Source organism: Anas platyrhynchos, chromosome 20 (assembly GCF_047663525.1).
Source record: "Anas platyrhynchos isolate ZD024472 breed Pekin duck chromosome 20, IASCAAS_PekinDuck_T2T, whole genome shotgun sequence".
Classification (NCBI taxonomy): Eukaryota; Metazoa; Chordata; class Aves; order Anseriformes; family Anatidae; genus Anas; species Anas platyrhynchos.
Window position 1 is genome coordinate 7,158,894 of NC_092606.1, and position 16,027 is coordinate 7,174,920.

The following is a 16,027-nucleotide window of genomic DNA, read 5'->3' on the forward strand; positions in this document are numbered from 1 at the left end:
TGCTGTTAGCAAGAGCTTGATAGAGAACTGCAAAATTCAACTTTCTATGATTAGATAAGTCTATTCAGGAGTTCCCCACATCTTACAGGAAGAGCAAAAGAAGTGTTCTGTAAGAGCCGAGGAGTCCTAAGAAGTCCATAGATTCACTGTTAATGTTCACATAATTGTCCATTATTCCTCCTTAAGAATAGCTCCCCTGCTCTTAGTACTACCAGCATGGGGTACTCAAGAACACCATTATAGGGGAAAGGAAGCACAACTGTAATCAAAACAATGATTACTATCACATTCATTTAAATGCAGAGTGAGAAATGAATACAAAAATATTCACTTGAAAGTGAAAGGTAAGAAATTAACTTTTTCCCCATGGACATCAGAAACCTCACCTCAAAACCAGGAATTACTTGTAAATTTTTTACATCCCTTTGGAGCACACATTAGTTTCTCCTTCTGCATTTAAATGACTGTGATGGTAATCATTGTTTTGATTACAACTGTGTTTCCTTCCACCCAAAATGGTGTTCTTAAGGACCCCATGCTGGTAGTTCTAAGAGCAGAAGAGCTGTTCTTAAAGAGTAGTAATGGACAATTATACGAGCGTTTAGCAGTGAATCCATGGACTCTATAAGGCTGCTTATCTTTTTAATGCAACATTGCTGTACAATTTCTTACAGTTCCACATACAATAAAAAACATCATGCCAACATTAAGAAAAAAACAGCATAATTAAAATACAGTTGCCACTGTGGTTAACATGAAAGCATCTTTCTTCTCCTTCTGAAGTTCCTTTGTGAAGATGGAAGCAGGACTGTAAAGTCACAATTGGAGCAAAACCAACGAGGAGCATCCACATTCACCAGTGGCGTCCACATTCACTGATAAAACCAACCTCCAAGAGCACAGTTTTCATGTTTGCTGATACAGGTAACCCATAGTGCAGATACTAACTTCCACATACATTCCATTGTCTCCATTCATCTCCCCAAACTTTACGAAGTTACCATCTAATCTCATCATTTTTCTGTCGTCTTGCAAATGGCTACTGCCTCCTCTTTCTGCTTCCAGTTTTAACTACCGTCTCCTGTTTCTAACTCTGAAGGTCTGTCCCATTTATGATGCCTGGGAACCCGTAAGTAGGAGCTAAGCCTTCCTTACATGTGCAGAGCTGCCTTCCCCATACCTTCCTCTTGTTTTCCACTGCTCCCACGCTGCCAGTAGCAGGACTGAGCTCCAGCGAGGATGGATTTTCAATAATGTCCTGGTTTGTGGCTGCTGATCAGGCTCACTCCAGAGCTTGCATTATCTATCAACCTCAGCCTTACAAACAAAATGTGTAGCACCAGTAGCAGAAGGTGATAACCTCTTTAGCTGCTTTCCCTACTGCATTCCCAAACGTTCAGAAATTGGGCTATCAGGGGATAGTAACAGTTATGCTTGGATTCACTAATTACTGTTAACCATGTGCATCAGCCACAGGGTTAAAACACAGCATGATAATCCAAGAAATAACTGTGGTACTATCACAGCTACGCACTGCTTGGGAGCTGGGATTTTCTCCCATATAACTGCTCCTGGTTCTGAGACATCTGATATCCTTTATCAAATTTCTCATGAAGGTGCCTCCTAACTAACTGCACCTTTTCTGTAAGCTTCCAGTAACAAATGATATTTCAGCACTTGTCAGGACATCTAGTTAACCAAGTTTAATAAGACACTTAATTTCCTTACAATATCTATTACTTGCATCCCCCAGAAAGTTATCAATTCTGCCCTCCCACCCCTTGTCTTCATCCATTACTATCAACGAGCTTCTGAATATACATACATCCCCCAACCAGGTCTCCAATACGTACAGTCACTATGTGTTTACATCAGTGGTTCAGTAAATTCAATCACAGTGTCAGTAGTACCACCACAGACTTGACTCTGCACATTTTTAAGGAGTAAAAATCAGGGCAATCAACTTCTGTCACACCTTGTTACTGCTGCTGCCTTCAGGTTTCGGAGCATGTACTCGAGCATAATGCTGAACAGAGAGCCCCTGGGATTCTGCTCAGACAGGATGCATGGTGCACAATGCACAATGAGATGGAGGGAGGGAAGGAACAAAGGTGCCAAAAAAAAACAAAAAACGATTGTCTCCAATACCAGGGTTTCAATGCATCTGATCTGAGATTCAGACACCTGTAAGAGACAAACTGGCCAGAAGTCTCTGGTTGAGACCGAACCAGAAGACTATACAGTAGATTTTATAGTAGGAATCTATTTTCAACTCCAAAGATTAGCTACAGGGGAGGGCTTTGTGAGACACAGCACAATTAAAGGCGACAGATCTACAAATTTATGTAATTGGTAGAAGTCAGAATGGACACAAACCTAAGGGGAAAAGGAGTTAAAAAGAACTTGGCAGAATCTCAAGTAACTGCAGTTGAGGACAGAGGTCCAAACGCCCTCCTGAAGAAGAGTGTCTGAAGTCCCCAGTGGCTCTATCACAAGCTCTCTGCTGACCTCAAATGAAAGAAAAAAGCCTGAGGGATGAAAGGATTTAGGTGAGATTGCCAAAGACAAGTATAAAAGTACAGCATAAACATTTAGAAATAAAATCAGAAATGTTCCAACACAGAATAGGAGAAAACTAGCAGAAGACCCAATAAGCAGCAAGAAATACATTTTATAAATAAAGGAACAGTGGAATGACAACCAAAGTGACTGCTGGCTTACCGCACAGTGGAAAAAGGACATCAACAAGGGAGGCCAAAAACAGGTACTGCCTTTTTTTTTTTTCATTAACTTTCAATAAAAGACCTGCCAGTAGATGGCTAACATTAGGGAGGTTTAAAACCTGTATTCAGAACAGATTACAAAGATGTCAATTATAGGCTTTAGGTATTTTCAAACTGGCCTGGCTTCGTAAACTTTGTTGCTATGTGTGCTACAAAACCTGACAGATAATCTGAGAAATGAGCTGTTACCTTAAAAAGCACCTAGAAAGGCAAAACATACAGCCCATTTTTAAAGGGGCAGAAAAAAAAAAGAGAAGACAGGGAGGTTGGACACCTTAGCAGCAATCATGAAAACACAGGTAACCACCTGCTCGGAAGCACCTAGAAGAAAATCAACAAACACCTAGCTCAAACTGTCACTAACCAGCCCTGTTAAAGCAACCTGATTTCCTTCTTTGAGATGCTAAGGAGCTTAAAGGGCTGAGGAAGTAAAACAGCAGGAGATGCCACAGTTTGAGCTGAGGAGGGCTTTCAACAAATGCTTATTGGCACACTGAAACTAGCTAAGGAAACCTGGTGTGGACCCAGCTACCTAGGCACATCCACAGAATGGCATCCAGAGGGAAGGCAGCAGCAGCTGCTTGTTAAACCTGAGGTACTCAGAGAGGTTCCTCCAGTGTCTGACCTGGCCCTGGTCCTGCTCAGTCGTCACTAACAACCTTTTGTTGGTGGGGACAAGTTTATTTGGTCTGTGAGAACAGGGAACTGGAGGGAACACAAACTGTGATAGAGGGCAGGATCAGAACTCAAAGTGAACTTTACAAACTGAGGGGGGGGGAAAAAGCCCCAACCCAAAATTCAACTGAAATATGTTCACTGTAAAAGACTACACTTCAGTAGCAGAACTACTGGAGGAAAACTAGCGAGGAAAACGGAGGGGTAATGCTGGATCACAGGCTGGCGAGGACTCCGCAGTGCCCTGCTGTTCCGAAGCAGGAAGGCATCATACTTGAGAAGCACAAACCCATACGTAGAACCAACAAGATGTGAAATAATCCTTCTGTCCCAGAGAGTGCTGGACGAAGTACTCCAGCTGAGGCCTTGCTGCCTTTGCACGTCGCGTTTCAAACCTGACAGAGCTCAGTCTGAGAAGGCACAGAGCAGCGGGAGCGCTCTGAGGCCTGCTTGGTTCATAAATGAGCCAACCCCTGGTTTAGGAAAGAAACTGGGAAGATAGTGTTTTCAAAATGTAAAATATTGCTGCAGAGATGCAAATCGTAATCTCTTCTCCATGTTGTGGGCAGAATATGGAGAACTGGACAGCACCAGTCAGGCTGTTTGGAAAAGACCAAAAGGTTCTGGAAACAACCGTCTGTGACCCGCCACCAACACGGGAATTAAGAGGAGGTTCAGCAAACAGCTGTCAGGTATGACTGATTTTTTCTTTGCTCCACACCAAAGCCATGTGTTTGTATACAATTAACATCCCATTGCAGATCATTCTGTACTAACAGTAAGACCAAGCAGCCCCCAAATTGTAGAGACTTTTTTTAATGCACTTTGCTAACAGGTTTTGCAGAAAAGTGCAACAGAAGTATACATCTAACTTCCCTCTTTCCACAGAAACTGCAGTGCTTAAATATCTAGAAGGATGAAGCCATGTCCTGTTCTCTCTATTTAATTACTACTGACTCCCTATACAGGTGTTTCCAATTTCCACCTCTAAAATGAAAGCTAATTCCTCCAGTGCAATATGAAGCTCATTTGTTCTCTCCCAAATGCTCCTTTTTAAAGCGTATCACACTGCTTGGTGGAAGGCTGTGTCCTAAAATTCATCACCACAATGCCAGGGTTGCAATTTCTCATGCCTCCCTCAAATAGGAATGACTTCTTTAATTGGAAGAAAAATGAATGTGTTTGCTTTGAAAGCATTAATGTTCTTGAATCTGGCAAGAAAAACTCTCTGAACCTATCTGCTCTCAGCTAAGCACCAGATAATTTGAACTTGAACCTGCAGTCACGCAGCGGAGGAATATGCACTTTTGGCAGGAAGCAAGATCATTAAGGAACGGGAAGCTTCACCTTTCTTTCATGCTCTGTATCTTCTACATTTAATAAACCTGAATTAAAGGTGAAACAACAATTGCTTCAGTCATACAAAATGAAAATCAAGACTAACAGCATAGTTTAGAGACAGGCATACTTTCTAGAATATTCTGTTCAGGATAAAAATAAAAATGGTTGTTTTTATTTTAAAAAATACAAGGTATACTTAAAAAAAAAAAAAAAAGGAAATAAAAATCCAATCTTCTACGCTGAAGGATGAGTAGTGCATTTCCTCATAAAGTTTGTGGACAGCCCAACAGCAAGAACCTAATTTTCCCTTGCTTCTAACCTATACCTCTCCAGTTAGTGTTCATATCTCTGGGGACCAGCATTAGAAACAGCAATATTTGCACTAAGATCTCCTTTGGTCACTTCTGTTTTCATTAGCACAATCTGACCTTAAGCTGCACAGGCAGAGTTGCCTTGTGCCGAGCTATGGTAAATCTGGGTGCCAAGCTATAAACTCCTACTGCAGATAATTGTCGTCATGTGGATGGAAGATTGAATAATTCTAGAGACAACTACAGTGAAGCTTTCAGAGAAACAACACATTTAGTACTAAAATGCATTTCAACATGATTTTATTACACAATCGAAAAAGCTTTAAAAAACTAGACAAGAAGCTGACTCATGCACCTGTATAATAAGAAGCAGAATCTCTTGTTTGATTTCTACATTTTTGAGCCAAAGTATATGAAGCCATAAAAACAATGCAGTTCCTTGCAACAGTCTCATAATGAATCTGGGACCGTGCTTCTCTCTTTCTTGGAAAAGCTGCTTTCACAACGAAGCAGTTAGGATTCTGGCACAGAACTTGCTCCAAACTATAAATTCTGAGCATGATTTAACATGAAAATGTGAAGACGCTGCTTTTTGGAGGCTGCCTATCTGAAGGTGCCTTTTCCTACTTCCTTCTCACTTATATGAAAAAGAAACAAGAGGTTGGGATATTTACTGCTGCTCTAGTTAAGCTGCCCATCGTACAGCATCTCCTCTTAAGAAGAGGAATGGCCACATTACTGGGCTGTGTATTAATTCCCTCCACTTCCCCTTCCTCTCTCCCATGCTGCTGGTTATTGTCATGACTAACTGAGATAATACATGATGGCGTTTTTAGGAACACAAAAATATTTATAAAATCTGCCCTAATTATAGTCTCCCAGAACTACCTGCTTTCTTCCTTTCTCCCAAGACCTCTTGCTAACTGGGTTTTCTCTATTCCCAGGAGCCTGGTACAGCACCTCCAGTGGTGCTGACAGCACCATTGTGGAGAAGACTAATTTACCTGTTTTTTTCTTTCTAAGAATCCGATTCAAGATGCTTATGTGATCTTAAAATGAGAGATACACATAATTCACCACTATCAAGCAAGAAAGAATACATACGTACGAACTGAACAGTAGGTTAAAAGACATGGATTTCAAGTTTTCACTAACACGGTAGCTTTGATTCTCAAGAACAAAAAAGTTTTACAATATACTAATACATACACATCTCCTCCATGTGTACAGAAATTATTTACTTGCCAGTGTAACACAACCACACTTTAATGGGATCATGTTCAACTGCATGTAGCAACTTGAGCTGGTTCACCATGTAAAATGCAACATGCAAAAACTCTTTGATAATGAATTTGTTCCAAAGGATGGACACTGAAGACTCGTTCACTTGTAACAGTCAGACTTTAAAGAACAAAGACTCAACACCCACAAACAAAATACCACACCCTTTCTAACAGATGGGCTTGATCTAGGTCTTGAACAACCCTAGCATCATCAATTCAACTGCTGTTCACAGCAAGCATTGGAAACTTGCATGACTACAAGAGATCAACACTTCTATTGTAGGTCTTTCACATAAAACAAACAATAGATCAGTAACTACTGCTGATACAATGAGTCTATCCCCAAAATCAGAAAAAAATATTTCCTTTGAATTGCATGCATTTCTGTGGAGCTCCCTCAAAGAAATTAAACCTACTCTAATTTAGGAATGACAAATGATGGGATTGTAAAATGAGTTTAATTTGGTGCTTCAAAAGCAGTACATAGACACAATTTCTAAAAAGAGATAAGCTATTAATGAAATGAGTTGTGAGTGCTTTTTAAACTTTCATTCTCTCATTAATCAGTTACAGGAATAAGTCAAATCAAGAACTGTGGTTACTGTCTCAGAGAAGCCCACATTCAAAAAAAAAATTATTCCAGTACACACCATCCAGAAAAAACCCACATACAACTACTCCAGGCAACTCATACAAACCCCTTTTATCTTGATCAGTCTATTTGTGAAAATAGTATTCATTTAATAGCAGAGCATACCTACAATTTCTGAACGACTCCAATTTCAAGATGAAAAATAATATATTAATCTCCTCATATGCATATGTTAGTGCCCGGGAGACACTTTGGAATCTTTCATGAACAGAAGTGCTCTATAAATATAAAATATGTAATTGACACCTCAATGACCCTATCATGATAAGCTATTGAGCAAAAATCTGTTCTTCGACTGTGTGCAAGCATTTCCCCATCATCCATTTTGGCACAGAAAAAATACATTTTCATCATAATTAAAAATGATGTGCTTCTTAGGTACATCAATTCAGAAATCTGCCTGATGACCTTTTGATTTTGATTATAATAGCCTTTTTGTAATTATATATACATTTATATCAGAGTCTTTAAAATGCTGCTGGAGATGAGATGAACAGCGGTTAAGACAGACTGATACCCATGTGGTTGTGCATGCAGGTAACCAGACTTACCTCGGCAGGGGGCCGGTTAACTTTCAGGGGGGTTGTTTTGTTTTTCAGATTACCACTATAGACACGGTTTATGTTCCAAGCTACGTAATATGACGAAAAATCCTGAATGGCATATTTCAACATTAGATAACAGAGAAAAAACAAAACTGGAAAAAATACCAGAAAAACACTTAACCTCATTAAAAGATCTCACGAATGAGGCCCCTCACAAACTGAAGTTCAGGAAGTTATGTTCGAACACTATTTTCTTCAATAACAAAATAATATACAAGTAATTAAGATTTATGCATTTATACCTGCATATTAGTATTTGAAGTAATTCAGCTGTAACTGATATCAGGATCTCCAGGACAGTTTGCCACAAAAGAAACCTGTTTTTAAGTAAGCCTCACTATTGCTGCTAGAACAAATTCACCTGGCACAAGGACTGGAATTACGTAGAAAACTGGAACACTCCTACAAAGTTTAATTGACAAAGAAACATGAGTTTAATAAAAAGGGGATTTGGTTGATAAATTGTCCTCTTATCAGTAGTAAAATTAGTTAGGGCTACAATTTTAGGGTGTTGCATGATCATTTGCAGATTTTAAACAACTGTTTGAAAGTACTCTCTAATAAAAATATAACTGATAATGAAAGGATGTTGTAGCAACTAAAAGAGTATTAAAATTGTGCTTTCGTTAGTTCTGAGTTAAGGAACAATGGCAGGATTAGCAGGAAACTATTACGAAATTAATCTGATTAGTACCTTATAAATAATGAAGCTATACTTAAAAGGGTCCACAAGCTCCACCATGTCAGAACATGGATCTTACATATGATGCAAGACTGAAAAGGAGAATATTTTCCCTATTAATTAAGTAGCAAAAACTGAATCCTCCCAAAAACGAACAGGGTAGGGAAAAAAAAGAGTAGGACTTGTTTGAAAAAAAACAAAACAAAACAATAAAATTAACTGCAAGGAACTCCACCCTCATTACAATTGGTTTCAGAGGAAAGAGCAACACTTCACTCCTGTCATGCTGCACACTATGGCAATTTCGCCATAAACAAGGACATCTCTCGTACGATTTTTTTTAGCTGGACGTGACGGCTGTCTGGATGGAGCACATGGCACCTCCCGAGGCCTGTCAGAACAGCAACAGCCACGGCCCTGTGGAGAAAAGCCTGGTTTCGTTGTTCAGGGTTCACTTCATGTACCACGGTCAAAAAATATCTGCTCATCTCCTGCTTGCTAAATTAAGTCTTCCGTCAGCGATACTGGCAATCATTCGAGGCCTGGATGAAAGGAGCTGGACAAACGTGACAGACTGATACCTGATCTCGGACTGGCCCTGGTACTAAGTGAGACTTGGTGGTGATGTTCTGCCCACTTAGCTTTGCCACTGGAAAACATACTTCTGCTCTGCAGATAAATCTCTCCTTTTTTAAAAAAAAAAGTGAAGTAAGATTTGCTGTGGACAGTAAAATGCTTACTGCTCCTAGATGGGGACAGCTACGTTGCTTGCTACCCAAAATATCTTCTGCAATGTAAACGTTTTTTATGATCCTGAAAAATAAGACTGATTTTAATGACAGTCACAATAAATCCCAGCTACCCAAACTCGCTTTCTGAACAAACTGCAATCAGGGAAGAGAAAACAACTCGAGGCTCCCACCTTCCCTTCGAGAACATAAGTGGTAGCAAGTGCCGCACTGCGAACACCACTGCAGCCTGCTCCCCGCTTCCCCAACAGCATTAAACCAAGCTGTCCCCACATACACACCCCCTGAACACCTATGCAGCAGTGGATCTGTGTGCTGGAGTCGTTGAAAACCCTTTATTTCTGAATTCTGCCTGCTCAGAGCTTTTCAGCCCTCCATACGCGCCCCCAGGCCCTGCCTCGTGCTGCCTGAGGAGCTCTTCAACCATGGTTCTTCATCTGAACTCAAGCAGTAGCTCCAGTCCTCGGCCAGAGCACTGACTTGCTTAAACCAGGCACGGCACAGAGAAACAAAGCACACCCTGCAACCTACCAACACTGCTTTAAGAGTTCAAGGAGGACCAGCTTTGCACCTTCCAGTCATCCGACCCCATGCAAAATACCTCATGTCTTGAATGAGTCTTCAACTGTTAAAAACATCAAGTTAAAAACAGGAGGGAAGGAGGCCCTGGCATTGATCTGAATTGTCACCAAACTATGAGCAGAACCTCAGGCTGACCTCTTCACTAGCATGTAAGTTCTTCCCACTGGATGTAACCACGATGGAGTTCAAAAGGCTTTGGACAGAACAGCGTGAAGGACTGAACACAATCGTCAGGGTGCAAAAAGTGCTCATGAGATGCTGAAATTGAAGAAAAAGCATTCCTGCCCCCACTCAAAGGCATGCTAGTCATCTGCATCACTAATTACTATCTTAAATACCACCCTTTTCTATTTAAAAAAAATCTTTTATGTAAATTCCTATTGTTTCTACAATATGCAGTATTTCTACTGCGAGTTCTCCCTTCCAATAAGAGCCATCCGTTCTGAAGCATCACTAAAAAACAGGTCAGAAAGGAAACAGCAGAAGGAACGGGTGCTTTAAAACTTATTTCACGTTTTCAATCACAACCCTTTCACCAGCCACTCAGTATGAAATACTGCTACCCTGTTTTACAGAGCGTGTGACATTCTTTGCTGTTCTCAGGACATCGCACGGCAGGGGAGCAGCGATGCTCCGCTGCAGGAGCTCAATCACCGGTGTTGGAAGCTTTCAAACCAAATAAGCAAATGGCTTCCCTAACAGCAGCTGGTCAGGCAAAGCTGAGCTTGGAAAAAGTCATCTTCTCAACAGGCCATCTCAGGACCTCCTAGACTTGTGAAACTCGGGAGGCTAAACACAGATGTATGTGTGTGTGTGTGTCTATCTCCTGGGAATTCCATATCGACCCCTTTAAGTGTTAGTTATCAGCAAAAAAAAAGATTAATCAACAAGAACAAAATTATGAAGATACTGTTAAATGACAGTAATATCAAAAGAGAACAACTGTTGGACAAAATACACATACTTGCTGTACTAAAAAGGACAGAAGAGTGTGGAAACAGTCACTACTTCCATCTAGAATTTTCCATACAGGCAAAATCAAGTGCCAAATCCTATGAACAAAGCTACAAGCAAACTCTCCTGATAATCCCTACAATGCTTGTAATGATGTATTCAAAAAAGTGCTTTGCTAACAAGGAGAATGCCAATTAATGTACCAGTGGCCATGGCCAAGTTGGGCTAACAAGTCAGCTTTACTGAAGCTAAGGTCTTCGACCCCTGTACTGTAATCTTTTTAAAAACAGATCTTTAACACCACTATTCTAACATTTGCTTGAAAGGAAGCGGTGCTTTACAAGAAGTTACTCCAAGTGAAGCAAGGAAAAGGCTTGAACTGCAGTCTGGTATGTGCCAAAAATGTCCTGGCTGCGACACTATGGGCCAAATGCAAAAATGAGGAGGTGGGAAGGGGTTGTGGTTTCTTTTTAAATATATGTATTTTATTATTTCCTTATAAGGTATTGCTATGGTGCCAATCGAAAAAAAAAGCAAAAAGATTTAATTTTGGAAATTTTTCTGGGGTGAGAATTTTGCATTTCATGCCCACTCTGTTCATCAACTCAAGTGAAAAACATGGTAGTTACAGCAGTTATGACAGTTCCATTAACAGTAGTTAATGGAAGTTATAATCAAAATGCGAAATTGATTTTTACTCTTGAAGTTAAACCAAAGAAGTACTCCTAAGGATGTTACATAAGAATTCAAGGTAAAGCTACAACTACAATAAAAATAAATAGTCAGTGAACGTGTTTCAATGAACTACCAACAAAACCAATCTCCTTGTCAAAACCACTATCTACCAAGGAACATGAAGCCACTGAATTAAAATATCTCTTACCCAATGATCTAGCCCTTAAGCTAATGTTTAGAGAACTACAAGGAAACATATTAATTCAGTTCTCCATATCAGATTATTACTAGGTGACACTATCAGCAGCTCATTAGGGAAGTGAACGAAGCCTACAAAGAGATAATCACATTTGTTGAGTATCGAAGGACAAAAGCTGGATCAGATCAGCCAGGCAGGATCTTAGAAGAACAGATCACAGAAATAACTCCTTGGTAGAGCCATCACCAACTCAAGGTGTTTCGGGGTACATCTAACAACGACAGGCTCCTTCCTCCAGACTGGCCAGAATACCAGGGGTTACAGATGGTTAGTCCTGCATCATCTGCATTACAGACACTGAAATCAGAAGAATAGTTTTAAACACACTATTCTGTCTTGTAGTAGAGTAAATTAAGAATTTGTTGCTCCATCTGCCAGTAGGATTTGATTCCGATTTGTGGAATGTTTGAGAAAACCTATCGAAGAGAAAAGCCCAAAAAAGAGAAGAACCATTTGAATATGAAACTTGACATCAACAGAAAATTGAAGGCAACAGTCTGAAAGGTGGTATATACAACTTTATGCAAAGTGATGTAAAAGAAGAAAAAGTCAAGTTTCTGAATGTATTTTCAGTTGCATTACTGTTTCAACTCCCCCTACAAGAATGTTTTTTCAAAGTGCAGACAGAGTTTTGATCAAGCCTAAATACCGTCTTTTGTTAAGGGCAAATAATACACTTTTTTTTTTTTTCCCTTTTTTGGATCTGCATTAAACTGTATTAAACACAAGGTCTATAATTCTGGATCTGCTATATTTATATTGTATCACTGCAATTACCTGATGAGAATTTTCTGAGATTATTTGTAATTCTCTTTACAACAGTAATTTAATGGAGTCAAAATAACAGAATAAGAAGCAGAAAATAGAAGAACAGTGCAAAAATGGTAATTTTGCTATGGGAAGTTGGGACCTGCCATTTCAAATTAGTAGAAACCGTGAAGTGGGCATTACTGACAACGTGAATATAGTAATTGGGGTTGATTTCCTGGCACTTTGCCGAATCCTCTGACTAGTGCCTCGCGAGTTAATTATAGCTCTCCTAGCAGAGTGGGGACACTCGGCAGTGACGCAGGGAGCCGAGGAGCACGCAGGCCTCCACTGAAGCAACCTTGGAGCACTGGGTGAGGGAGGCAGAACTCTGCTGCTGATCCCATTAAGGGAAATCCTTATGGAAGTGCAGATACAGTGCAAGAGGACACTGAGAATAAATAACCTGTTAGGCTTTTACATGGAAAGAAGAAAGAATCTGTTCTACCAAAGGGTCATCGTTTTATCCATTATAACAAGTCACCTGCATCCAAAATTCAACAAGATTCTTATCATAACCTTTGCCTTTAACTAGTAGAGTTTAATTAATTTGGCAGAACTACACAACTCTTTTCTAAGCGATAACTAGCTACCCTCTTGGGTTCCTTCTGTAATCATTTCCTTTGATTAACTTTACTGTATTTACACAAATTAACACATGTATTTCATACATGTTACAACAAATTAGAACAGAAGAATTAAAAAGCAGCCTGCCAACTTAAAAACTGAGCAAGTGGAACTTTTGAATTAAAGCAGACAGCGTTATTAGCTGATTATTATATGGAGAACGTTCAGAAGAAAGAACATGCCCTTTCCATTTTCATTTTGTATTACCAGTGATTACATGATATATCTTAAATTATAATTTGAGGTAAAACTATGATTAAAAATAATTTAAATATTGCACAACAAGTTAATTGCTCTGGAATTTCTTCATCTTTGTTCCTGTTCTTTGATTCAAAGGCTCTGTGCGCAGGGTGCCTGCTCCACGCGTCCCGCCCGAAGCGCGGGGCCAGGACTCCCTCGAGCACGTCGCCTTGCGGCCGCGACCAGGCCTCGCGGGCCAGGAGGCCATTATGGAGCACTTCACGATACGCCCTCTTTGCTCCAGAGTGCTGCTGCACGCTCTGAGGCAGAGATGTGTGGTGGTTCTCTCTTCCCACAGAACCTTTGGGTAGTAAAGAGGAAAAAAATGAACACAGGAAAAAACACAGCCCTCTCCCCAGTGGCCCAGAACTGAGCAAAGCACAAGCGAACAGGAGGACGCCAGTGTTCAAGTGCCTGCTTTGTCACTGTCACAAACCAAAAGCGACTGCCTTAATCACAAGTCCTTGTGTTTTCGGGGTTACTTTCTTTCCAAAAAAGTCCATACGACACAAATATTCAGGAAACAAGCCATTCACCTTAAAGCCACAACCTCAATTTGCATGGCATGTGAAAAAGCCAGCACAGCAGCAACTGCCTCAGTAGGTCAGTGCTGAATCACCAGTGCAGGACATGGACGACCCCTGCTTAGATTCACCATGTCAGGCAGGCAAAGGGGCCCTTGATGCATCCCCCTCGTTTCAGGCACGCCGTCTGATTCCCAACCCAGACCTCCTCTCAGATGACTTCCTTCCCCACTTGGTGGAGTTGTCTGGGAGCTGCCATTCCCATTAAAACTTTATCAAAACATCTTCCCATGAGAAGTCTGGTTTGATCAACTGGCACTGCAATTCAATTCTTTTATGAGAAACATTCCCAAATACCTCTACCGGGGGAGTATTGCACTTCCAAGTTTGAGGCCAGTAACAGGCTTACACATGATAAGATGGAGCGAACCCAGATTAAGGCAGTTGGTGAAATTTAAGAGTCCTGTTTGGACCTGCTCGCTTCAGTCAATGAGAAAAGCAAGAACTTCAGGCAACTTTCTTTAGATGGGGTCAAATTAGGGGAAAGGAGAAGCTGTGAGGTCGTCTGATTTTTTCAACGCAACCACGAGGAAACAGTCTCCTCAGATGAAGGAGAGGACAGTGACTATTGTCCTTGCTGCAAGAGAAAAAAATATCTTAGCACAAGAACACTGTTTATTTTGATAAATTTAATAGGGAATTTTATTCTGCAAGATCTAAGGCTTGAGATACATGTTGCAGGAGTGGGTGCAAAAAACCCCATGTTAGGATTACTGAGCAGTTTGCCCATCTTTAAATAAATGACTTCCTTTTAAGCATAAAGACAAATAAAATCACACTGATGTAAAAACTATCCATGAGCAAGGGCATAAGAAAACATGGGCTGTGCAGGATGAGACCACCTCCTTCAGCAGCTCTGCAGCTGGACCTGCTTAAACCAGCAGAGGTTCCTCCCTAGAGGTTTGTTTTTTCCAGTTACTCCTGTACTCTGCATTTCTACTTTGCTATTTTATACGGATTTAAGAGAACTAACAAGAATAACTACAAGCACTGGAGTATAGAAACTAACTTCTTGTACAAATAAGCCACCAAAATTACTCACGCTGCCAACCTGACAAAAATGACACTAAAACTTTAACCTTCTCTGTGGAAAGAAAATACCCCTATCCATCTTGCCAAAGAGGAAGAAAAAAAGTCAAAGCAGTGAAACCTCCGGTGAGAATGAACACAGAAACCCAAATAAGACTCCTGCCTCTGAGCAGCAATGGTACTGAGACCCTCAACCCACTTGGGATACCTAGCAGATAATTTACTATCTTGTCCCATGGACTATGCAAAATTACACTTCCCCGTACGTGAAATCTCTGCTCTACTTTACTGCTCACTGCTTTACATGTTGTCCGACACCAGCACTTGATCAGTAATGCACTGTGCTCCAATCTTTTCCAGGTTAAGAAAACGTGTTTCGGTGGTCATACAAAGCAAGCACAGAAGGTCCTTTTACAGACACACAACGCTGCTTGCCACCACTTCTTGAGCTCTGGCTGTAAATCCTCATGCTCAGCCAGCTCCCTTACTTTCCCCCCTCCAACAGCTCCACCATGGAGCTCCAGCACCCTGCTAACCATTGCTCTGTCGCAGCCAGGGAGTTTTTTTCTGGGAATTCCTGAAGCCCCTGCCTTGCTTTCCCCTATCAGCAGGTCCAGCCAAAGAGACAGAATAAACACAGAGTGTTCACAAGGTATCAAGCAGCCCCTGCAAAAGAATCTGTCCAGAAAGTCCAACCTCGACTTTTATGATGTAGATTCAATGATTCCTTCCTCCAAAAGAAGGTGCCAGAGAGTAGGACAGAAAGCATTTCACTACCATAGCTCAGGATGGATCTGAAACAAATCAAGGTGAATTGCTAAGAAGCTAACAGCCAGTTTTAAGGTATAAACTTAACATTAAATACAAAACAAGCAACAGAACAGCTGATTTTGTTCAAGAAGATAACAAATTCATGCAACTGGGAAGTCTGTTCAAAGTAATTCTTAAAACATTTTTCATAATTAAAAGTATTTCTACACCTATTATTTTTGTAGGTGTTGGGAAAGTAAGTTTCTTTAGTTGCTGACAAATCGAGTACACATGATTTATGGATTTAAATATGGAAAAAAAAAAAAAAAACACAACAATACACCTAGAACCTGTATGAAAGTACTATGCTATACTTCAAGCAGTCAACAAAAAGGTAGCTTAGACTAGTTTAAAAAAAAACAAACAAAAAACAGGGCAA

General features: G+C 40.5%; 1 protein-coding gene across 12 annotated transcripts in view; it reads right to left on the minus strand.

The window, feature by feature from the left end:
- Positions 1–16,027, minus strand: part of CUX1 (cut like homeobox 1) — a 267,949-nt gene that overhangs the window by 185,433 nt on the left and 66,489 nt on the right. The window lies entirely within an intron of this gene.